Genomic DNA, 26151 nt, shown 5'->3' with positions numbered 1-26151 from the left:
CAGCGGAGCCAACCTTCATCGAACCGTTAGCATTCCTTCTGCCCCACATTTCCGACACCAGGCTAGCTCAACCTTACTGCGCCTCTTCCAGCAATCTTCTCGGACGCATCCCTATTATTGAGAAAATCCAAGCGGAACTAGAAGGGCAAGCTCGGATGGCAGCCAAGGTTCAAGAAGCGGAATAGAACAAAGCCTCAAAGCCCGGAACCGTGAAGGGTAAAAGGGTCAGTGGTGGCCCTGCAACGTCACGGCGTCGGAGCTCAAGGCCTTAGAGAAAGAAGGGCTCCTGGCTCCGGAGTCCTGGAAATTCACCAAGGATTCCATCACTCCAACTCCGGATCCTGACGAGCGGGTCTTCACCAAAGCTTGGGTGGAACGAGGGCTATTGCTTCCGCCTTCAGAGTTCTTCCTCTCGGTGCTCAGCACTTATACACTAGAAATGTTGTTGGCATCTTATGCTGAAATGGAGAAAAACAATAGAAATTAGTAAAAGGGGAGGCTCAACAGCTACGACAAAAAGGGAGTATCATCATCCCAGCCACGTAAAGGAGATTATAATCTTGCACTCTTATTAATAATATCTGTGCGGCCTCCTGTGCTCTCTCATCAGCTAAGGTGCTAGTTCCTCCATTTACAACTTGTCTCGTCTTATTTATGTTTGGTTGCAAAGGCCAATCTATCATTTTCATAATAGCTTCATTGATCCATGTTGTAGTTAATACATGGGAAACATAACCGTAGCAACAACAAGAGGGCTAACCGGACTTCTGGCCCAGATGAGCGCCCAAGAGTTTATTTCCAGATCCGGCACCTCCTACATGCAAATCAAATCCAATCTCAGTGTGTCGAAGATTCCTTCGTCTAAACTCTTCTCTCGCTGAAGGCAAGATGTACAATCAAGTTCTTACTGCATTTAGCATGTTGTACTGTGAAGTTCTTATGTGCATTTATGTTACCTTATGTTGCACAATGACACACTCAGGTTGCTTCCCTTGAACACAGGTAATGATGCTACTGGCATGTCTTGGTGGACATAGTCAGTCACTGGGTGGATGCTAACCATGAGGAGGCAACCCTGAATAGTAATGGGGATAAAGGCATGCATGCTTACTGTATTTATTAGTCTGTTTATTTCATATTTCATTTGTAGTACCATTATTGTTACCTCATTAATTGTTTACATGTGTAGTGGTTGCTGGCAAACTGGCAGTTGTTAGTCAAAAAGGTATGATGAGGCCAGTCTCACCTTTTGTCGCTGCAAAGTTTGCAGCTGAATGCCACAATGCAGTCAAGAACCATGTGCCTATGCGCTCGCACTGGAAGAAATATAAGGGGGATAGTAGGAGTTTCGGTAAGTCCATCCTAGCCATTTTGCCCCTCTGCAATATTTATATAATGTCGTTGATTCAGAGATTTCCATTCTTATGCATGTTCTTCCATGCTACTAGGTTAGGTTTGACATGGATATAAATGCTTCACCAGTAAAAGCAGCATGCAAGAGGTATATTCAGATAGGTGTTAAGCACCAATGACACATCCTTAAAAGAAAGCACTTTAATAACCGTCTTCTCTGCGATGTACCGAAAGAAAGTCCTGTCAGTTCGATGAACGACGTTGAGTGGAATGAGCTTGCGCAGCACTGGATTGATTCCAAGATGAAAGTCAGTTATTTTATGCAAATCGAAGCTGGTACATTTTACATGCTTATGGCAGATGAACTTGTTAACTGAATTGACTAGCCCTTTCCTTAATTCTGACTTATGACTGCATTTTCTAGTGCATGAAGCTTGACTATGAGTATCGTTACTAATTCTACCATCCAGCAGAAAATCAGTGAGAAAAATAGATTCAGAAGTGCTAAGGTCCTGATCCATCCGGCAACCGGATCACGCAGCTATGTCGCGCACTTGGAAAAATTGGTAAGTCACGAACTGTCACAACATAAAACTATGATGTAATGAGTGTTTCAATTTTGTTGGTTATATAAGTTTGTGTTATCACCGGAATTTGACCAAGCTAGAGGTGGGCCGCGATCGAGATGGACTTGAAGATATACGCATGGAAGAGATATGTAAATCGGCCTTGTTAACCAAGTTTGGGCTAGTTAGCCCGTGTATCTCTGTAGTAGGTTACGTGAAGTTAGAATTTATCTCGTGCACGGTTTGGTGCACGCCCACATTAGAAAGTCCGCTGGACTATAAATATGTATCTAGGGTTTATGAAATAAACAACAACCAACGTTCAACACAAACCAATCTCGGCGCATCGCCAACTCCTTCGTCTCGAGGGTTCCTCCGGTAAGCACCATGCTGCCTAGATCGCATCTCGCGATCTAGGCAAGCACGAGCCTGCCTAGTTGTTCATGCGTTGCTCGTGCTCGAAGCCTTTTTGATGGCGAGCAACGTAGTTATCATAGATGTGTTAGGGTTAGCATTGTTCTTAGTATCATATGCTTTCGTAGTGCAACCCTAGCGCATCTAGCCGTCCTTGTACCTCATCATGGGTGCAGGGACGGCACCCCGCTTGATCATCGTTTAGTAGATCTGATCCGTTACGATCGCTCCTTGATTCATCAAGGGTTAGTTTAATATCTGCAATAGTTAGGCCTTACAAAGGGTTGGAGGATCCAGCGGCATGCGAGGTGTAATTTGCTGCCCCTAGACAGGACGTTCCGAGGATCAACCTAGTGTTGGTTTTTAGGCCTTGTCTAGGGCTGGCTTACGATCACCGTGTGTGAGCGCGAGGCCCAATCGTGAGTAGGATGATCCGATTATGCGGTGAAAACCCCAGATCGTCGTAGATCTCATACGCTTTATCTTGATCAAGCAGGACCACCATATATTCGGCCACCCTGGACGAATCATGGGTGGATCGGCTCTATGAGCCGATTCACAGGATAACCTGAGAGCCGATCGAGGCTCGTATTTAATGTGTACGTGTGTGCCCTGCAGAAACTAAGCGAGGCATCATCCACACCTTCCCGACCGGGTATAGGTCGGGTGGCACGCCCTTGCAATTTGCATCGGCGCGCGACCGGGAGGCTTTGCGGGCCGTCGCTCCGAGGGACCGGGGCCAGCCGCAGCCCTAGTTGTTCCCGGCTCTACGGTGTTGACCGAGCCACCGCCCGCCAGTGGGTTTCTGACGTCAACACATTCTGGCACGCCCGGTGGGACAATCTTCAACATCCACGACATCCACCACATCGCCATCTACATCCAAGATGGCGGAAAGCACTCCGGTCACCTACGAGGACCTGGCTGACAAGCTCAAGCATAACAAGGTCAAAGCGGTCCTCGGAACCGAACTCGTCGGCTCCTGTGAGAAAACCCGTTCGCGCGGCATCAAGCTGAACGGAGACACACGTCCGTTGCCTGGCGTCAGCACGATCGATCTCAGCCACTCCATAAGAGAACCAGGGTTCTCTTTCGATGCCAATATGGCAGGGTTCGTGATCCGCCGTGATGCGGACAAAGCAGAGAGCAGCCACGCGCGTGGCAAAGAGAAAGAGGAGGCCGTTCCACGTGACCGGCCCCAAGACGACGATAAACGGTACCTGGCCGAGGAGGAGGTGAGAAGCATACGGCATCCACACCCATTACCCAAGCATCTCCTCAGCAATTACAATCAGCCATACGACCGACGTCGCTGCTACGGCGAAGACGATCGAAGTGATCATCGGTCTGATGCAGACGGGAGGTATCGTCAGAACAACGTGGATAGGCACTGGGACTGCCCCTTCTTCAGACACTGCTGGGACTCCGGGATGAGCCGATTACCAACGATCGGCAATTGCCCAGAATGTAAACAAAAGAAGAAGGGTGCAGCTAAGGTGTCCGTGTTCAAACGTCTAGGACCTCTCCCACCTCAGAGCAAACGGACTGAGTCACCTCAAGGAGAAGACTTCGAGGAGTCGGAAGGAGAGGAAGATAGGTACCACCGACCAAGGTGGTGCCCTGGTGGACTCAGCCAGTCTCAGGAGCGCCGGGTGCAGCGGCCGCGAAGCTTGGAAGAAGCCGAGGCACAGTACCTGTACATGTTGAGAAGGGTGCGGCCCGATCTGGCCGCGGAAATCCAGCAAATAGTGGAGACAAAGGCGTGCCCGCCAAAGAAAGTATGGCGCCCCAAACAGGCGAAAGCCGGTGCACAAGCATCGGCTGATGCCGATGCATACGTGTCGGCAGACACAGACATGGTCCAGAAGTGGACGACGGATGAACAGCGCCGTGCAGAATTGTACCAGGGCAAGTACAAGCATGCCACCCTGATCGAGAAGGGCAAAGATGAAGGTTCTGCAAGAGATCAGGAGTTCACTAGTGCTGAGCGGATCCGGGGGACAAAACCCGTGTCCTGTAAGTGGGCAAAGCAACCCGAGCCCGCAAAAGGGTTCGACTTCGATCCGAGCAAAACGGAGCAAATTTTTGATTGGCTCCCGAAGGAAAAACAGCTGAAGTTACCCGACGGCCATAAAATCCCCACGTTACAAGAGATGAACGGCAGACCTTACTGCAAATGGCATGACACGTCCACCCATGCCACCAACGACTGCAAAGCCTTGCGCGGACAAATTCAGATGGCGATAGAGCAAGGCCGGTTACTCTTCGATCAGTTTGCCATGAAAGTTGACACGCAGCCTTCTCCAGAGGTCAACATGGTCGACCCCAGCCACTTCATGAGACGCGAGCCAGCTGGCTCGTCTGATATCAATAGGGCAGGGCTCGCAGATCGCCATGGCGAGGATAAGCCCGAGAGCGGTCGCTCCCGCGGAAAAGGTGAAGTGGTGGCCGATCCACACAATCGGCCCCAAACGATGAAGAGGGACGCCAACTCCAGCAATTGGCCAATGTTATCCTCAACATGCGCGTTACCTATGTTCAGCATTGACCTAGGAGGCGATGGAAAGCTGGGGTATGGGTTTTCATCGACTAACGAGCTAGAAGAGATTGAGGAAGTCAAGAAGGAGATCACGAAGTTGTTGGACGCTGGGTTCATCAGGCCATGCAGGTACGCCGAGAGGATTTCCAATGTAATGCCTGTGGAGAAAAAGGATGGCCGGTGGCGCGTTGCCATAGATCTTCGAAATCTCAACATTCTGTAAATAGCCGGATCGACGACTACAAGGGAAGATGATTCCAGCGATCGGCTAAAATTGCTCGCACCACCCTTGTTTACTGATGTGCTATTTCGCATGGTGAGTGGCGAGAAAAGCTTGAATTGGCTGAAAAGCCGATATCTTCAATCACTTGAAGGATTCGGCTCGGGGGGCATATGCACGAAGGAGGTACAAAGCCACGAAGGATGTACCCAGGGGAAGCCGATTCAGGAGAGCCGATTCATGAATCGATCGGCTAATAATAAAAAAAAAAAACGAAAAATGCAGAAATTTTTAAGCACAGCCGATGCCTAGTCATCGACTTAAGGGTTCAAAGCCGATGCACTGCCATCGACTAAGGGATTTAAGCGGAAGCCTAACCAGAGCAGGCCCTTCATGGAGATTGCCTGGCGACTCGGGCCCTCTCGTCAACAACTTCCAGTTCCTTCGGCAAGAGTGCAAGCCCAGCAGCATCGACAGAAGCATCAGTTTGGGCGTCCAAGACGGCCCTTTTTCCTCATTTAAGGGGTTGAGGTTTGCCGATAGGTTTGAGGATCACAACCCGGCCGAACATCAGGGACAGCATGGATGTGCAGATCGGACTAGGATCATGAGAACAATCGGCGGTCATCCAGTTGGACTGAAACTTCATTTTCACCAAAGGTTGCCTCATTGGATCAAAGAGACTCGGGGGGCAGCTCACCTGGGAAGTTCTCTGCCGTTGACAACCGACTCGGTCAGAATCGGCTAATGATGCACTACAGTAGGGGGGCTGATAGTGGCCCAAGACGGCTGGTGCAACTTCACTCTCGCCTTGATCGAGGCTCGGGGGGCAGCGAGCCAATGGTGTTGAAATTGGTTGTCTCTGCATCATAACCATGCTGAACAGGAGGGTTCTTGCAGAATAAAACCACCAGGGTTGACGGGAGAAGTTTGAAGGAGGGGGCCATCATCAGTGGTTAGGCCTTAGGACAGTTCGTTGCGGCGCAGGAGTGCGACCTCGCTGGAAAAGCTGTGGGCAGACACTTATGGAGCAGAGGTGTCAGCTTTAACGTCAAAGTCGTCAGGCTTTCCTGGCGGCATTAACCCAGGAGTTTTTTGGAAGTCTAAAGGCCTTGGGATCTCAAAGCTGCATATCGGACCTGTTCGATTGGAAGTTTGGGTCTGAATTCCATGGACTGCAAGTCGACATCTGGGAAGGCAATTAGACCGATATGTTTTGCAATCCGTTTGGAAGCTGGTGCTTTGCCATCGGCTCATTAAACATCTACCGGATTGACAATCGGCGGACTCAGAATAAAGGCGATCGGCAAAATCAAGTTAAAGGGAATTTTTTCATTGATAAGCAGAGATTTCTTACACGAGGATCTGATTGCTCTCAAAGGAAGTTACTAGAAGGGATGTTGTCCCATCTATTGTTCCTAGCTCTATCCTTTCTCAGGGCCGCTGCTGTCCTCATCCTCGCCATCATCAGCGCTGCTCCCGGCTGGCTCATCCTTGCTGCTGGAGAAACCACCGGCAGGATCTTCATTGTCCTCATCTTCTTCGCTAGCATCGCCATAGTCGCTGTCAAGATCGCAGGTATTGCCCGCCCAGGGGCAGAAACGTTTAGCCGGCGGTTCGTCGGATTGGGTGGAAAGACCTGATGAGGAAGAAGACGAAGAGGAGGTCATGGTGATGGAAGAGGGTTTTCCTAAGCGATTCCCGAGGACGTAATGCCGGAATCACCAGGTCATGCAGAGGAGACGAAGAGGTAAGGCGTTATCATAGAGAAGACTGCAATGGCTCTTCCACGACATGACCCTTCGAGGAATGCATATGGTTTCGCAATTATCATTATCAAAACCAGGGGGGCATGTGTTATCACCGGAATTTGACCAAGCTAGAGGTGGGCCGCGATCGAGATGGACTTGAAGATATACGCATGGAAGAGATATGTAAATCGGCCTTGTTAACCAAGTTTGGGCTAGTTAGCCCGTGTATCTCTGTAGTAGGTTACGTGAAGTTAGAATTTATCTCGTGCACGGTTTGGTGCACGCCCACATTAGAAAGTCCGTCGGACTATAAATATGTATCTAGGGTTTATGAAATAAACAACAACCAACGTTCAACACAAACCAATCTCGGCGCATCGCCAACTCCTTCGTCTCGAGGGTTCCTCCGGTAAGCACCATGCTGCCTAGATCGCATCTCGCGATCTAGGCAGCACGAGCCTGCCTAGTTGTTCATGCGTTGCTCGTGCTGAAGCCTTTTTGATGGCGAGCAACGTAGTTATCATAGATGTGTTAGGGTTAGCATTGTTCTTAGTATCATATGCTTTCGTAGTGCAACCCTAGCGCATCTAGCCGTCCTTGTACCTCATCATGGGTGCAGGGACGGCACCCCGCTTGATCATCGTTTAGTAGATCCGATCCGTTACGATCGCTCCTTGATTCATCAAGGGTTAGTTTAATATCTGCAATAGTTAGGCCTTACAAAGGGTTGGAGGATCCAGCGGCATGCAGGGTGTAATTTGCTGCCCCTAGACAGGACGTTCCGAGGATCAACCTAGTGTTGGTTTTTAGGCCTTGTCTAGGGCTGGCTTACGATCACCGTGTGTGAGCGCGAGGCCCAATCGTGAGTAGGATGATCCGATTATGCGGTGAAAACCCCAGATCGTCGTAGATCTCATACGCTTTATCTTGATCAAGCAGGACCACCATATATTCGGCCACCCTGGACGAATCATGGGTGGATCGGCTCTATGAGCCGATTCACAGGACAACCTGAGAGCCGATCGAGGCTCGTATTTAATGTGTACGTGTGTGCCCTGCAGAAACTAAGCGAGGCATCATCCACACCTTCCCGACCAGGTATAGGTCGGGTGGCACGCCCTTGCAATTTGCATCGGCGCGCGACCAGGAGGCTTTGCGGGCCGTCGCTCTGAGGGACTGGGGCCAGCCGCAGCCCTAGTTGTTCCCGGCTCTACGGTGTTGACCAGTCACTGCCCGCCAGTGGGTTTCTGACGTCAACAGTTTGTTGTTGCGCTCAAAACACGTGCTAGATGATGTTCCATGTTTTTTTTAGGACAGATTGCATTTTATTTATTTGAAAATAAAATCATCGACAGAGCAACGACAGTTGAATTGAATTCCAGCTATGGTAACTATAGTGCACATGGTCGCTAGCGGAAACTGCTGATTTTATGTACACCTGAAACCTTTAAGCCGATCACCCATTTATGTTATTTTTTCAAAAGGACAAATACAACGGCAAATAACTTAGTCCATTGGATAAGTTAAAAGAGTGCCACTTGAGCCGACATACCGGCTTCTCCACCCCGAAAAAGGATGCAATTGTAAGCCATCTTTCAAAGAGTTGTCAGTAACGTTTATCTTATATCTTGCTGCATCTCCTAACCATGATTCTTTATTGTAAAATAAGGCTGAGATGGAATATGAGTTGTGTGTACCTACAACAGACGGACAACGCATGACTGAGGCCCAGGTTGTTTACGAGGTCCTCTCTAGGAAAACTTTCGAGCCTACATTTCTTCAGAATGTAGGGGTCACATATCACTCCTCTCGATCCAGAATGAGCAAGCTTGCTGCAGAACTGGAGAAGGAGAAAATGGCAAGTGCATAGCTGTCCAATGTTGCCAAGATCCGGAGGGATCAAATTAATAAGCTGACAACCAAGGCAAAGGAAAGATTAGAAAAGCTGGTGCGATGTCGGCAAATATTGAAAGGTTTCTCATGGTTATGTAAATAAAGGTAGACTGCGTAACCCTGATAATGTGGTTCACACAGGTGGTGGTATGCTCAACGCTGGAGATGTTTTTTGATGCTGCTGGAGCTGTTCTGTTGATGTTGAAGATATATCTTGGTGCTACTGTGCATGTTGAACTCTGATCTGATGTTAATTGCATAACTGTAATTCTCTTAGTGTGTAAATTATTTTCCTGAATGTAATAATGTAGCGTTTTCAGTTTTTGCATGCTCTTGTGGGCATCTTGTTTATACGAAATTTAGAAATTGCATTTTAATGGGTTGCATAAGAGGCAATTTTAAACGGGCCTAAGATCCATCAACTAACGGGCCCCAAGGCCCATCAACTAACGCGCTCAAGGCCCATGATCTAAGGGACTAAAGGCCCACCAACTAAAGGGCCTAAAGGCCCAAAACTAATGGCCCAAATGCCCACCAACTAACGGGCCTAAAGGCCCACAAAGTAATGGGCCTGAAGGTCCATCAACTAACGGGCTAAGGCCCATAAGCTAACGGGCTCAAGACCGACCGACTAACGGGCCCTAAGGCCCACCAACTAATGGGCCTAAAGGATAACCAACTAACGGGCCTAAAGGCCCACCAACTAAAGGGCATACAGGCCCACAAACTAACAGGCCTCCAAGGGCCATCAACCGACGGGCCTCAAGGCCCATCAACCAACGGGCCTCAAGGCCCATCAAAGGATGGGCTCACCTGCTGTATGTCGCCACGTGTCAGGAATCTAGTGGAACATTTGTCGCAACGATGTTAGTTTATTTCAGAGCAGATGCCGCCACGTGTTTCCACGGGAAGGTGCCACATGTCCTCTGCGGGGCAAGCCACGGCATCACTGAGAATATGCTAGGCGACAAAACAATATCACGCGACTGTAATAATGGTGCAATAATTGACCTGACACATCGATTGGGTACAGGGGGACCGCCCGACAAGGTGTAAGTCTGTCACAACGCACCGGGTCGGCTGGGCTTTGGGCCTGGTCCTAGCCGTCATGGATCTGTGACGCACTTCCCTAACAGTCAGCCGGTCCATCTGTGACGCGAGGTTTGCCACGGTCTTGCAAATCGTCAGTATGAGGTCTCCATGACGGATTTTGTACATTCGCTAACGAACTAAAATCTTTATGGACTTGTGAATTGTTTGTAGTGGATCTCGCCAAATGCATATATGTTCCCCACTCCCAACACGCCAAATGAGGCCTTTCTTCAACAGATCTAGGACATACTGGATTCCCTTCTATGGTGCCGATGCATTTGTAGAGAAAACAGTATCTTGGATTTTTCCATTGGGATAGTACTTTGCTTTCATGACACGGGCACAAAGGCTCTCAGGTTTTATGATCAATCTCCATGCTTGGCGGGCTAGGAGCGCCTGATTAAAGATGCGAAAGTCTCTAAATCCTAGGCCACCCAGCGCTTTCGAGTAGGTTATGCTATCCCAAGATTGCCAGTGTGTTTTCCTCTTGCCTTCTCTTGATCCCCACCAGTGGTTCCTCACCATCCGGGTGAGGTCATCACACACAAACATCGTTAATTTGAAAATGCCCATTATATAGGTCGGAATTTCCTGAGCCACTGCTTTAATGAGGATTTCCTTAGCTCCCTGAGATAACATCCCATCCCCCCAAACCAGAATACGTTTCAGTAATTTGGCCTCTAAACTCTGGAACTTGCCCTTGTGCATTCGACCATCGGGTGTTGGTAAACCGAGATACTTCTCCTCGAAAGCATTTGCTTGCACCTTCAACACTTCCTTCACATCCTGCCTGACGTCTGGCGGGCATCTCTCCCCGAATAAAATGGAACACTTATCTCGGTTGATGAGCTGACCCGTCGTTGCTGAGTAGGAGTCAATGATTTCACAAACCCTCTCAGCGTGTGCTATACTTGCCTTAAAAAAAAGAATTGTATCATCGGCAAACAAGAGATGGGATATTCCAGGTGCTCTCCTACACACCCGGATAGGCTCCACCAGTTGCTAGTCCAATCCTTGCTTCAACAAAGAAGATAAGCCATCAGCTACCAAAAGGAATAGGAACGGAGACAGAGGATCACCTTGCCGTAGCCCACGCGACGATGCGAACGATTCAAGCAAGACTCCATTTAGTTTTACAGAGTATCTCACCAAGGTGACGCATGCCATAATCCATGTCACCCATTGGCGATAGAAGCCAAGCTTGCACATCGTTTGCTCCAAGAAACCCTAGTCAACACGAGCGTATGCTTTTGATAGATCTAGCTTATAGGCACAAAAACTCTTCTCTGGATCCTTCTCTTGTTGAATGTAATGCATGCACTCAAAAGCCAACAAGGCATTGTCGGTGATCAGCCTACCCGGTACAAAGGCACTTTGAGCTTCTGAGATAATATCACCCAAAATAGGTCACAGCCTATTGACAAGGCATTTAGCCACTACCTTATAAATGACATTACACAGACTAATTGGGTGAAATTGTGTCAACGACTCCGGGTCATCCACCTTGGGTATAAGAACAATTGTTGTTTCATTGACCCCCTGAGGCATGACACCAGTAGAGAAGAATTCTCTAACCGCAGCAATAACTTCCTCTCGCAGCACATCCCAGTTCCGTTGGAAAAACATCGCTGGAAAGCCATCTGGCACTGGTGCCTTCAAAGGACTAATCTAGAAAAGGGCATCTGAAATTTCCTTATCAGTAAATTTTTCACACAACTTGCTATTCATATCATGTGAGATTTTCTCCTCCACTAACTCAACAACCGGCCCAGGATTAATTGTCAGATCTGCCTCAAACAACTGTTTAAAAAATTTGTTGCCATGCTTCCCATAGCAGTCCTATCTGACTGCCAAATTCCATTGTCATCTCGCTGCTTTTTAATATGATTCTTCCTTGCTTTCCACAAAGCCTCACTATGAAAATACTTTGTGTTTCTATCTCCTTCCTTGAGCCAATCCAGCCTTGAACGTTGCATCCACATCATCTCCTCTCTATATAGCATCTCATTCATCTTATCTTGTACCTCTCTTATTTCATTACGATCAGCATTCACCAGTATAAGCTCCTATACCGTTGTTCTGGATAGCTCAATCTCCCGACTAACTGAGCCAAATTTCGTTTTACTCCAGCTTTGTAGCTTATTCATGACAGCGCCAAGCCCATGCCGAATACCACCCATGTTTGCCTTTGGCCCCGCCTCAAACCATGCATTAGCCACATGCTCGGGGAGGCTAGGATCTCTTTCCCACATTATTTCATAGTGTTTTCTCGTGGGTCTTGGCCCTATAACATCTTCTTTCTTACACTCTAGTACAATTAAACAATGATCAGATCAGGGGGTGACATTATGTATCACGCGTACATCGGTAAAGAGGTTCCTCCAGTTATTGTCAGCTACTGCTCTGTCAAGTCTCACCTGAACATTTGCCCTTCCTTTTCGCCTATTATCATAAGTAAAAGTTGGTCCCGTAAAACCAAGGTCCACAAGCTCGCACACTTCCAGAGCTTCTCTAAAAGCCACCATCTGATTTTCTCCTCGCGGAGTAGTGGACTGATGCTCAAACGACCATAAGGCTTCATTGAAGTCTCCAAGGACATACCAGGGGAGGTCAAATTGGGCCTTTAATTGTTGCATCTTGGACCACATACGATGTCAGAGTTCAGTTCTTGGTTCACCATAAACACATGTGATACGCCACGAAGGGTCATGAGGAGATAGCCTAACAAAGCAATCAATATACCGATTTGTAACTGGTAGCATGTCGGTAGCTTCGGGCCTTTTAATATTGCGAGAGGTGGGACAAAGATCGCAGTCGGAGCTGTCTCCTGTTGTATGTCCTCCAATGCTGGCATCTCCTCAACTACAACTTCATTTTGTTGTTCACGTTGCCGCCATAACCTCTTGCGCAGGGACGTAAGGGATTCTGTAGGAAACTGAACTTGCAGAGCACGTAGTAACACAGACAAATCCAGGTCAGTTTGTGTATCACCCTGCTGTTCTCGGCGTTCAAACCCGTTCCTCTTATCTACTGCTTCTGGCACTACATTCTCCACCCGCCGAATCACAGGTCTGCCCGTCTTCCTTTCCTTGCGTTTACCCAAGTTATGTGAATTATCACCACTCATTGAGAAGTCCAAATCTCTTTTTGCTGATGGGTTTACAGCTGGAGGAGCCACAGCTTGCCTGTACTCATATTTACGCATTGGAGAACATCTTAGATTTGAGCCATATCCTAGTGAAGGCACTCCTATCCTTTTCTTTTCACATGATGTATATCATTGTGTCCCATAAATTCACACCAAAAACAGAAATAAGGCACTCTCTAATACCTCACAAGATATGTCGAGATTGTTTCTGGTCTCCCTTTCACACCGGTTGAGATTTTGGTTTGCAGCCTTTTGTTTATCGGAATTTTAATGTGTACTCGCGGAAAATCTCTGTATTTTCCATCAGCCGGATTTGCATCCACCTCCAAAACTTCTCCCATCATACGTCCCCACTTTCGGCCATTGGTATCTGTTTGCTTATCCCAGGGTACATCATACATGTGCAGGGCCGGCTTTGGCCCAGGGCAAGAAGTGCGACGGCCCGGGGCCCAACCAAAATAGGGGCCCATTATTTTCTGGTACAGTGCATATATAGGGAAAGGTAGAGGGAAAAATTTAGGCCCATTTGGGCCTTCAGGCTCTCTTCTCTAGATTGAATCAGGGAAACGTCTGATTGTCGATTCGTTTTCTCTGGACTCTTCGAATCATGCATCGCGTGGAGGCTCCGATACTGCATGCCCAATTAAGCACAACACGATCATCAGGAATTGGAGACAGGGAGCCTCGGCTTTGCTATGGCCTGGGTCAAGTTCGCGAGTTAATTCTAAAATCACAAATTCTACGAGACCTTGCAGAATTATTACTATATTTTGTGTGTGTTCAGAATCAAATCTCTCAGTCCACTCACCCATTGTTTTCTTTCTTTTTACAACACTTATAGCTTCTCCCATAGTTTCACTTATTACTCGTTAATTGTCAATTCACTCAGTTTGTCACTATGATGCTGGTTTGAACAAAGGCAAGAAAAATTATCACATATGTTACTGAAAAATTATGGGGGATAACAAGTTCACAATTATTTTATCCATCTATGTATGCAATCGATTTTTTCGTCGTTGGACCCATTTATAGAGTTCGCCCTGGGCCCTCCAAATCCTAGAGCCGGCCCTGTACATGTGCACCCATATCGGCAGACCAGTGAGATCATTTTCAGATGGTTTTTGTTACCCTTTAGCGGCTGAACCATCAAGCATTGCCCAGGTGAACCCACAGACCTCCATTGACAACGAAGTTGTAATTCCTTTAGATTTCAGCTGGATAATAAACCACATGGGCTTTATTGGTCGTAGCATCCAGACCTTCGTGAAGTGCATTTTCAGGGTTTCAGCAGATAGTGAATTCTGTCCCAAGTATCTTGCCGTTAGCCTCCAAGGCACCGGTGGTGGTCCCGGAGCTTCGTCAAGGTTCCTCCTCCACAAAGGCATCATCCTCCATATGAACTTCACCTCCTAGCAGGTCCTCCTTATCTGTGCCCAAACCCTCTAGGGTCGGCGCGTGCAGTTGCTAGAGCTCACCTCCTCCACCACATATCGATCAGCAGTCACCGGGATCCCCTCGAGCAGCAGCGGACGCCTATCGATCGACTTCGGGCGGTAGGTTCCTCAGCGGATCCCCCCTTGATCGCCCCCATCGTTCCCAGACGCCATCGCTGAAACCTAAAGGTCTGAATCTGGGACTGGATCGAAAAGTGGATTAGAGAAGGAAACTCATGTATGCTTTGCTTGCTTAACCTGCAAACCCAAAAGATAAATCGCTTCGACATGGTGATGTATAAAGTTAGCTTCTGCCCAATAGCAAATGATCGGCATATGGACACCATGGAGAGGCAAGTCTGCGATGCCCTTTTCTACTTTGGGAGTTCTAGATAGGTATTTATATTTTTCCTCCTCAAGAGAAATGAAACAAGATAATGGTCCTTCAACTTCTTCCTATTATTTTTCGAGAACATATTTATGGCAATGTTGTTTATTTTAGCAATATTTGAAATTCAGTGGACAACTTGAATACAGGTTCAAGTTGTGATCTGCTGGAACCAGGTGAAAGGTGATTTTTCTTCTTAGATTAAGTGGAACTGAATATATTTTTGTGTTTATCTTTCAGTTGATAAACCCGACGAAGGTATTTATGAGGTATAGTTCGGTTCGATTGTTTGTTCTTTTGATATTATTTTCCGTCTGCTTAATTAATTGTTAATGTATTTATCCTGTTTATTGGTGGGTGCTCTGGTTGTGCAGTTGCTTGTGCTGAACTGGGTGAGTCACCGAAGCAAGCTTGACCATTTTTGTATGGTTGCAGCAATATATGTACCAAGGCCCGTTTGTGCACATCAAGGCCAAGCAATTGTCATGATTGAAATGATTAAACAGTAATGATTCCACGCCCTCAAGACACAGAGCCACTCCAACGGCTGCAGCGAGCTCGACCTGACCCTCGCCCTCCCCACGCCATATTCTGCGGTGGAAGCTCCTGTTCTTGAGAGTCTACCCGCGCTGGCCTCGTGTCTTCTCCGACAACAGTTCATGTACCATGTATGTAAGGCAATCGTGTCAACTATGTAAATCACATGGGGATATATATGCCTTTTGGTACCATTCATTAACTCATTGATCTCTCGTGCCCTATGAATGAATTAACATTCCTTATGCCATGGCTTCTTGATAGTACTACTCAAATATCACAAATGTGATCGGCATTAGTAATACGGAAAAAAACATGTCTCGCGACCGCGGCAGTCCCCAGGTAGGTGCGCCGTGGCCGCCGCTGATCTGTCTACTCCGGCCACCTCCGCCCTTGTTGCGGCCAGATCCGGGTTCCCCTACACGCCCTCTCTCTCCCCACCTCCCAGTCCATTCTCCGAAGCCTGCGTCCGGGGTTGCCGAGCTCCATCTCCCCGGCAAGCTTGGCTGCAACCTCCGGCGACTCCGCGTCCGTCGCGGGCCGCGTCGTCGCTCCGTCTCGACCAGCACCACCTCCATGAGCTCGACCCCCCGTCGCTCGTCGCGGCTGCCTCCTGCAGGGAGGTTTCGCAAGGAGAATGGAGGCATGGTGGTCTTGGGCACGGCCGTCTCCAGGCCTGCGGCGGTGACCACTCAGGCCCGACGCTCAGCGCCGCCGCTGCGCTTGCGGATGTCGCCTCTGGCCTGCTGCCACCGTCATCATCCTTGGAGCCTGCAGCGCCTATGCCTGCACCGGTCGGTTCTTCTCCCGATGGCGAGCCTACCTGTCCCCGCGCACCTCCGTCGTCGGTCACTCTACATCAGGCTCCTTCTCGTCCAGCTGCAGCTGCCCTTGTCGCAGCTCTCACTGCTGATGTCGGCATGCTCTGGGATGGTTCTCTGAGTTCTGTTGAAGATGACGAGGATGATGGCTCCGACGAGGAGCTCGCCCCGATGATGCCGCTAGCTACCAGCAGCTCCTCTCTGGCAAGTGACCCTGCTGTGTTGGTCGAGGGGCTCGCGGCTCGCCTCCTTGTCTTTGTTGCCGGTTGCCTTGGGCGGCGCTGCCGAGGTGCCCGTTGCTGATGCGCTGCCCGCTCCGAGCTTGCTTCTTTGGGCTCCGATGAAGACGACAATGATGAAGAATTAGCTCCGCGGTCGCCATAGGCTGGCTCGGTACATGTTGACGAGGTGCCTGCAAAGCCCTGCGGCGGCCTCTCAGCTTTTGCTGGCGCTCTTGGTGACAATGATGACTGGGTGCAGGTGGGTCGAGGCGGCCGCCCGAGCCACGAGCCATCGTCTTTGCTTCGGAAGGAGGGCCTCGAGCGTAGCCTCGCCTTCAAGCGTTGGGCTCGGGGAAGATGCTTTCGGTGCCTCGAGCGTGACCACCAGGTCAGCTCTTGCCGTGCGCCCTTCAGGTGCATCCGTTGTTGTCGTCCTGGTCATCGGGAGCGATTCTGCCGTGCGCGCTTCCCCGCCGCTCGTTCTCGCTCCCCGGACGCTCGTGCACGTCCTCCGGAGGCATGTGCTCCTTGTCAGCCGAGCCGCTCTCCGCCCGCACAACCACGTCGTCCCTCGGCATCCAGGAGCTGGGCCGAGGTCGTGTGCCACTCGTCGTCGCCTACATCATCGCCTCCAAGGCCTTCTCCAAGTTGTTGCGAGGAGTTCAACAGTAACCGTTGTTTTGACTCTCACCTCCAGTGCCAGTTTGCTTTGCTGCGCTTGGAGCTCGCTCAGTTGGTTGCTAACCGCGTCGAGGAGGCGTCTCGCCCCCTTCGTGAAGAGGTTGCAAGTCTCAAGATGTTGTTGGCGCATGCTGGTGTTTCTTTGGAGCCGACGTTGGCATGCTCTTCTGGTGGGCAGGAGCTCGCCGCCATGAAGACTTCACTTCCACTTAGCTCCGAGGAGCAGAAGTCATCGGTGGTTGAGATCACGCCTGAGCTTCATGAGTTGTGTGGGGATTCATCTGTGGTGCCTGAGCTCTTGGAGTTGGGTGGTGGTGAGGTTATGCCTCCTTCCGTCGAGGAAGTGAGGCATGTGGTTCCTTTTGATGTTGGGGTTGCTAAGTCAGGCTTGCCGGCAGCAGTGTCCGGCGGTGTCGTCGCTAGAGAGGTTTGCGATTTTATCGCCACCTTGGCTGCTACCTTTCCTGCATCCGCAGTTGATTGATGGGTGCCCCCAATGTCATGGCATGTCTTTGTCGACGCGGTGTTGAAGTGTCGTGCTGGAGTTCATTCGTGTCGCCATGTGGTTCTTTGTGTTGGCTATTGTCGGTGCGGCCCTATTGTTGGGATCCTTGTTAGGCTTGGTTGTGTGTGTGTGGGTGTGGTTTATGTGGGTTTGGTCCTGTTGTTATGGTTTTCGCCCGGTTTTCTCCTAAAAACTCGGCACCTTCTTCTTAATTAATGAATGAGGCAAAGCTTTTGCCTCCGTTTCAAAAAAAAATCGGCATTAGTAATATCTCACGGCGCCCCGCATCTTCCTTGTTTTTATTTAGATGGGAATGGTTCCTTGGCAGGTTTCTTGTTTCATGAGTCGTACAGTAAGTAGGTAAGAGAGATTGTGAGCTAAGGCATCTCCAGCGGCCCGCCGTAAAATGGACGCGGAAAATAACCGCTCACATTCGTTTGCGTTGTGCCCTGGACACGGAAATGGTTGTCATCCCATGATTGTTCGTCTGCGTCGGGGGTATCCCTAATGGCCTGACGCATTTTTAGTTCAAATCTTCTTTATTATTTTTGGTACATAATTAGAAACATTGCAAGATTGATATATTTACATATATTTTGGTACATAGTTTGAAACATTGCAAGAGGGTTGTGATGGCCCTAGTGTTTTTGGCTACGAAGAAAGAACACTCAGACACCCAAACTCTAGGCGTCTACGCCTTTTTCGTTGTGATGGAAGAACATCCAGAAACCTACATCGGTGGCTTCAACTGGCAGTTGTCATCTTTGCTGCAAAGAAAGAAAACCCTGAAACATACAGTTGACCGACGGTGTGTTCGCCCAAGTCGTCGATGTGGTAGTGCCTGCGGCAGGATGAGTCGTCGAACACATGAACGGGCATGTCGTCATCGCCTTCGTAGCGGCAGAGCAGCAAGCATCCGACCTCTAGGCTGTGGGCACAGGAAAACTTCTCGAAGCCAACGTCAAGGCAGGGTGGTCGAGTGGGCCGTGGCCAACCCTGAAGTTTTTGATATGTATATTTAGTTATTTGGGCAAAAAAAATTTTTATCGCACACGAGGAGTAAAAACTTAAAATTATGGAGGTGTGCCCACCCTGCAATATTTTGTGTGTCGACGAACTCGAAGTACATGTCGTGTAGCCACTTCGAGTCGGCTGGGGATGGCGAGCGTGCAGGCGCGGCAGATCCAGCACGGCCGCTCCTGTCCCTGCCCCAGGGGCTGCGTCCGCGGCCTCAGCCTCTAGATACGTTTGGAATCTAGAGATACCATTAGACGCGCATCCAACTTCTCAAAAACGCGAGGAAAAGTGTATAACTAGGACAGCGGTTACATCTCCCGCGCGTACATGAACTGGAAATAAATGACAATTTAGGCACAACTGATCGTGCCTGCCTCTGCTACAAGCTAGGTTTTAAACCAATGATGGGGCAATCAATCTCCTGAGCTCGGATATGTTTAGCTCCCCACTACTTATGATCATGATACTCTCTCTTCCCTTGTACTTCGTACGAAAGGATAGCGTAGACGGTCTGGATGATGTCGGTGACGAGCAGCAGCACGCCGGCGGCGAGGGAGAGGAACGTCCACGGGTTCCCGAAGTAGGTTCGCCTAAGGTAGCACCACGACACGTGCAGGAACACGCGCAGGTTGCTTCGGCAATAGGCCTCCACCTCGCCCTGCACGGCGCACAGCGGGGAGCACTCGTCGCACACCACGTCCTTGGTCATGTCGTTGAGCAGCCGCACCACCGTCTCGTCGCCGTCCACCCAGTCGCTCCGGACAATCCCTTTGCTCCGCAGCAACCGCACGTCCTCAACGGAGCCGACGATGCTCCTCATGAAGAAGACGTAGGCGGTCACGTCCCCGCCGGCGCCGACGTGCAGGGCCTCGAACGCCATCAGGTTGAGGAACTTGTACTCGGTGGAGTCGTCCACGAACAGCTGCGGCATGGTGAGGGTGCCGCCGTAGAACCGGACGTCGCGGAGGCAGTCCGCTCGCCCGCTGTGCCTGAACCGGATGCCAGATTCGTGGAGCTTCCGCGCGGACCGAACATCCACGGGCTTTGCCGCTGGTTCTTCGACGTGTATGTCGCGATCTCTCCTGCCGGTGGCGTGGAGCAGACTCCGGCGGTAGATGTCGAGCGGGTGGAGTCCCAGGCTGGCCACTAACGCTGGGTGCTTGTCGGCGTCTGCCACACCAAGGAAATTCAACACCATCCTGTTCATAAGTACATTGGTCTGGCCATCCAAGACGCGGGGTACATCATAGTTAGCATAACGGATTCAAGTAGAGTATCTGATGTACGCACAAGTTACATTTTCTTAATCTCCAGCTTGCCACAACGCGCGGAGAAGCAAAATCTCATCGCGGACAAGGTCGTCATACATCCCAGCAGACGGTCAAACAATGGTAATTTTGTCTCTATTTTTACCTAAGGACTCCACTAGGGTGCGGTCGGGCATGTTGTCTCACTTTGTGCATGCATGCAGTCAAAAGCAAAGTAGTGGGGAAACGGTGTTTCTTTGTTTATTTCAAATGCATTTTGAATATATTTAAATATTAAATAAATAAATAAGATTCTCGTATATATCTTGACATGTTACATGCTTATAAAGTTTTTTAAGCAGAAACCGACATGTTTTGTGCCATGTGTAAAATTTAAAAAAATGGTACTAAAACTATCTATTTCTTGAGACTTTTTTTTATATTTTTTTACAGAGGGTACAAAAAAGCCGGCTTTATGTGAAACTTTACGCCTCAACATGCGATTTTTTTTTTCTTAAGCTTTTCAATTTTTTGAAATATGTTTTGTACGTACCAGGTGTATGCGCATGTGCACCCGGAATCAGTTTTGAGTTTCTGAGGCATAAAAGTTATTTAAAATGCTTCATCGTGAGCCATTATATGTTTTATCCTTAGCTTTGTCACGACTAAATCTTTGAACTAGATCCTATGCGACTATGTTTCATCCATTTCGTCTTCAAACTTGATTCCCGATGATTGATGACGTTTTGATCACTTGGTAGTAAACTTAACTATAACATAAGTTAGAGACACAATTCAATCTATGATTTCACAACCACCTACTTGCACGACTTAAGTCGTCCTAAATTATACATTGTAATCAACACCATGTCACCACATTCTTTCCCTCATGTTTTTAAATTTTTAGTTTGCGATGCTCTTCCTTTCCAAAACTATTTTCCACACCGTACTTCTTTTATGTCTCCAGACTCCACAAGCTAAAATAGTTACCCACCGTTTTTATTTACCTCTATGGCGGCACTAATGTAGCTACCCATCCATATTATAGTTATCACCGGACACATATATAGTTACTCATGTACGCAAGATAGTTATTTTACTAAGATCATGTAGTTACAAAGTTGATAGCTACTACGTAAATAGTTTGGTCACTCAAATATTAATTTGTTGTCAACTTATGAACTTATCAAACCACGCAAAACATTCTTCTATAGAATTCACATGTGACTACCTAGTGCCTTTTGTGTCAGAAAGAAGTCACGGAAACATATTCATATGAGATATAGCGTAGAATACATTGTCACGACAAATCAATGGCAAAAACGGGTTGTTGACAAACAGAGTGAGCTATAAAATAGTTTTCTTTTTGGTGAATTAATCAAGGAATGTAGTAATAAAGGCACATGTTGCTGATTAGATTTCCATGGGAACGGGAAAAATATGGCAACCAAGCCATGCATTCATACAACAACGTAGGATTTCTTTTGGTTGTCAATCTTCAAAATATTTTATCTCTAACCATATGTGGAAATTCAGATCATTCTCAGGATTGGCTGTAGGGCGACGGAATCTTAGAAACTAGATCCATCTTTGACATGTTTTGACAACTTTTTTTGTTTCAATCCTAGTTGCTTGATTAAAATCAAATGGTTACTAGATAGAGTCAAGTTGGTTATCAGATTAAAATCAAATGTCTACCATGTATCCTAGACTTGCACCTCACCAATATAAGTTGTGCATGATGGTAATGTGATATTTTACGTGTTTAGAGTGCATCAAATACTCATCTTTGGACATGTACATTATTGATCTAACAAATATCATGTAAACAATGTATGCTAATTATGTGTTATTTGGGTGGTTATTGTCGACTAGTAACATGGTAGCTAATAATCTGGCAACATGCAACTTTTTTTTGTCAAAACATATTAAGATGGGACCATGTCTAAAGTACTCGTTGAGAAGAACCCAGCGGTGAAGACATGTTGTCAATTGAATCAACGGTTTAAGATATAATTTATTTTGAATTTTTCAGTTGCGAAAAAGATTCTTTGCATGACTGCAACTGTTGGTCCCTCCGTTCTTATAGGGTTGTATGCTAAGGCCTTGTAAAATGGGTTGATATCAGTGTTTTCTTAGAGTTTCCATGTTGGATTTTTTACTTAGTTGAAGAAGAACTAACGAAGAAACGAAAGGTTAAATTCAATTAGTTATGCCTTTCCTTGTTAACACAAAAAATGCCACTAAAATATAATTAATTTTAATTAATTGGTAGGATGACAATAAACGAAATTGGTTGGACCACCTATTTTTATTTTCTTTTGTAGATGACGTGGATGGCTAAGCGATAACTCAGAGTCTCTACCATCCTACATGCTCTAATACCTACGTAGCCAGATGGAGTAGTTCTGTGGGCACCTCTCATAATAGATTAATAGATTAGTCAATGCCATCAAAAAAATTGGTTGTCTACTTTCACAAAAGAAACATAAGTATATTTATTTTATCAGGCATGCAAATCTCTATGCGCAGTTATGAATATGTAATATAGAATGATGTTGAAGGTTCTTTATTCTGAGATATTGTGTTTTAAAACATAATATAGAATGATGTTGAAGGTTCTGTAGTTAGTTGGCTGTAGAACGTTTTAAAACTACATGTGTTTACTCATGCATTAAAAAAAATACTATACTTCCTCTATTATAAACCTTTTTTAGAAGATTAATTAGCCTTCCTGTTTCAATCAAAATCCCCAAATAATATTTTGTAAAATGGAACGGAGGGAGTAGTTTAGAAGAGACATTATGTATACTGAAAGGAGCATCATCAGTTTGGAAAAGCTAGCTATTATAATCTATTAGACCGCTAGCTGAGTGCCTAAATAAAAAAAATGTGAATTCCAATTTTACACTTTTGTTATGCTTTTTTTTATATTACTTACCTTATCTAGTGAAAAATTGTGCACATTACCCTTTTAGAGGTTCTGGATCCTCGTTTTGTGATGCGTGTCCATTCGGTGAGGTGTGAGGTGATGATGGGGGTCCAAAAGTATCAAGCCAAGGACAAGGAGTAGAGCAAATGGATACAAGAAGTCTCGATGTAATTGAGGATGACGCCCTCTGATATTTACACATTTTGTGGTGCCACATCGGTGCATCATGCATGTCTTATCTAAGAGCATCTCTAGCAGAAGTACAAAAAATGCTTAGAGGAGGAAATATGCGCCGCTAAAGGCCAAAGTCGAAAATGGTTAGAGGAGGAAAGATAGGATAGTGATCCCTAGAAATCGAGGCCATTGCATTGTGCCAGACTTGGATGAACTCGTTTCGCTTGATTACATCGGTTGGCACTTGAACCCATCAATGCAAGGACAAGTTTTGGCAAAGAATTGAAGAGCACTACCGCAATATTGTCAAGATACCGTACTACCGCACCTAAGGCTCTCTTTGTCATCGTTGGGACGCAATACTTGAGTGTTGTAGAGACTAGGCAGTGTATTTATATTCAACACTCCCCCTCATATCTAGGCTACTTTTGCCCTTACCGCACTAGCCAATTGAAACAAAAATCGAATTGATGAAAAAGACTAGGCAGTCTATTTATATCCAACAGTTGCAATCGGTGGTCCGGCGCCATTGAAACCGGTAAATGCAAGGACAATATGTTGTTTTTTGGATAATACATATGCATGTTTAAACTTTGTATGTTTGATATTTGCAAAACCATGTCAAAAAAATTTGCTCCTTTGTATGATTTACTTTACTTTTAATATGCCTCCACCTGCAAATATTACGAATATGTTTGGTAATTGGCTAAATGGGGTTAACAAGTTGGATAAAAATAGAATACTGATTGACATGTCTGTTTTATGTTGGTCTATCTGGACAAGTCAGAATGACCTTATTTTTAACAGACAAAAGGGAACCGATTTTTTGCAGGTTATACGACGGCGGCGTACTGGATTCAACAATGGGCCTTCCTTCTCCCGGAGGATCAGCGGGAGATTATGGATACTGGATGCAACCGTCTGCTGACGGTTACTCAGGACTTCTTTTTTCGGGCTACTGGGTGGCGGCACACTAGTAGGTACAAAATGGATAATTTTGTGTGTTTATTCATTTTTCGATGGTTGATACATGTCTCAACCCTCTCTGATCCTTGATGTAAACTTTTGAATCTGATGCAGAGGCTAGGTATTGCCCCATTTCAAGAAAAAAAAATTGGAGATCGGATCTAGTGCCACCGTTTAGAGGTCAAATTTATCCTCTTCTATTTGTGGCGTTGTTTCCCCTAAAAATTTTGGAGGATCTGCTAGAGATGCTCTAACAATAACATACAAAATGCTAAACTAGGGTGAAGTTCAAAGTCTCTTAAATATAATATTTTGGTAGAATTTCTACTAAATAAGGTAATATGTGTCCTAAATGCACAACTAAAAGAAGTGGAATTCACTCGTAAAAGAACTTGTAAGTATGGGATTGGTTCTATATTTACCGATGTTTTTCCAATTCCACCCTCAGCAGCGAAGATCCTTTGGAGCACAAGCAGGGGCAGCTGGTTCTCGACCATGAGCATGTCGCGCTGGACGTACGGCACCATGTACAGCAAGCCGTGCCGGCTGAAGACGGGGTCGTTGGGCGCGTAGTCCTGATGAACTGTACGCCTCCGGCCGGCGGCGGCCGCCATCCTCATCACCTCCAGCAGGAAGCACCCGTCCACGATCATCATCTCCACGAACCGGTCCCCTCCACGCCACTCGTCCCCGAGTCCCACATACGCCGCCCGCAGCTGCTCCTTCACCTCCCCCACGGCGGCGAGAAGGTCCCTGAGCGGCCTGCCGGCCCGACGGAGCAGGCACAGGCGCACAGCAGCGCCCTGCGCTTGTGCATCTCCATAGGCACCAGGTCGGGGTCTCCGTGGTGGAACGGGCCCAGGGACACCATCTGCGGCTTGTAGGCGGCGCCGTTTAGCCTCTTGATGCGCGCCGGGACACGGTAGATTGCCTGCTTCCGCCATTGCTCGACCTCCGACGAAGGCTCGTGATCTTCCAGCAGCATTTTCTCCACTTCCTCCACCCACGATGTGACCTCTACCATTGACTAATTTGTTATGTACCGATAAGCGCATGCCACTGTACAGGTATTTGCAGAGCGCGCAGAAGAGGATTCCTATAGAAGCCACTTTATCTCGATCTTGCATACGTATTACATGCATGCATAGTTGTAAAGGTAACTAAAGCTGTAGCTTGCTTACCGAGTCTGTTTACTTACGTGCTTTACAGTCGTCTGGTGCTAATAATTACTCCGCGCATCAAAACTTTAGTACTATCGACGGAAGGAAGTGAAAGATGGAGTAGTAGAGCATGAAAGGTATATAATGATATGGATTTGCACAAGAGTGATTGCACAAACACACTCGGGCCGTAGTAACAAAACACCGGCTATTGAGTAGTACGGTTGTAAGAAATACCACAAATCCAAATCTACAAAGACTAGCCAATTAACAGAGATTATGGCATCTCTGGTCTTCCTAGCAGAGACCTGCTTGGGCGGAGCAAGCTGAAGGGAGAAGCTATAGTTGGTGTCGTCGCCAGACTGAGCGAGGCACCGCAGCCCCCTTTTCAACTTCTCGAAAAAAAATCCTTCCAATCCTCGAACTAGCACCTCTTTAAAATAAAATGTGTTTATGCACTTTACTCATTATACAATTTCATTGGTTTATTTTGTCCTTTAGGTTCAAGTTGATGCTTTGTTTGGGCTGTTTATAACTACATCGAGCCAGCTGTGGGTCTAAAATTCTTTTATGGTGGGATGACCAAGATCTTGTTATGTTATAAGTTTGGGTTGTTTGATCCCTTTTATCCCTTTTTCGACTGATATGTAGACTGCGATGAATTCATAGAGTAGGCCACTCTGTCCCCTTCCCTTTCGGGCACAACATGATTGTAAGAAAGTGCAAAAACATTAATTTCCATTTATCGCCGATAAACTTGAGTTTTGATAACTTCTCAAAATTTTACTTCATATTATATATATGGCCTATATATTATTATATGTATAGCACGTGGAAGAATAATCTTGGGATTCGAACTAAGCCACATGACCAATGACCAATGGCCAAATATGCCAAAGATGGTGATAACTTGCCCATATTTGGTAGACGAGATGTGCATGATGCATATATGATGTAAAACAATATTGCCAACAGCTTTGATTGAGTTGCCAGATCAATTTTAAGCACAAATATAATTTCTATTCCAATTTTGCAATGCTTATGATCGATGATTTTCTTATGAAAAGTACAAAGGAATATGGCTTAAAATGCT

General features: G+C 47.1%; 1 pseudogene; it reads right to left on the bottom strand.

Annotated features, from left to right (window-relative positions):
* Window positions 1–18306: 18306 nt before the first annotated feature.
* Window positions 18307–24922, bottom strand: LOC124695249 (annotated as a pseudogene).
* Window positions 24923–26151: the final 1229 nt, after the last annotated feature.

Source organism: Lolium rigidum, chromosome 3, assembly GCF_022539505.1.
Source record: "Lolium rigidum isolate FL_2022 chromosome 3, APGP_CSIRO_Lrig_0.1, whole genome shotgun sequence".
Lineage (NCBI taxonomy): Eukaryota > Viridiplantae > Streptophyta > Magnoliopsida > Poales > Poaceae > Lolium > Lolium rigidum.
The sequence above is the reverse complement of the archived record's forward strand: the minus strand, read 5'-3'. Positions and strand labels throughout refer to the sequence as shown.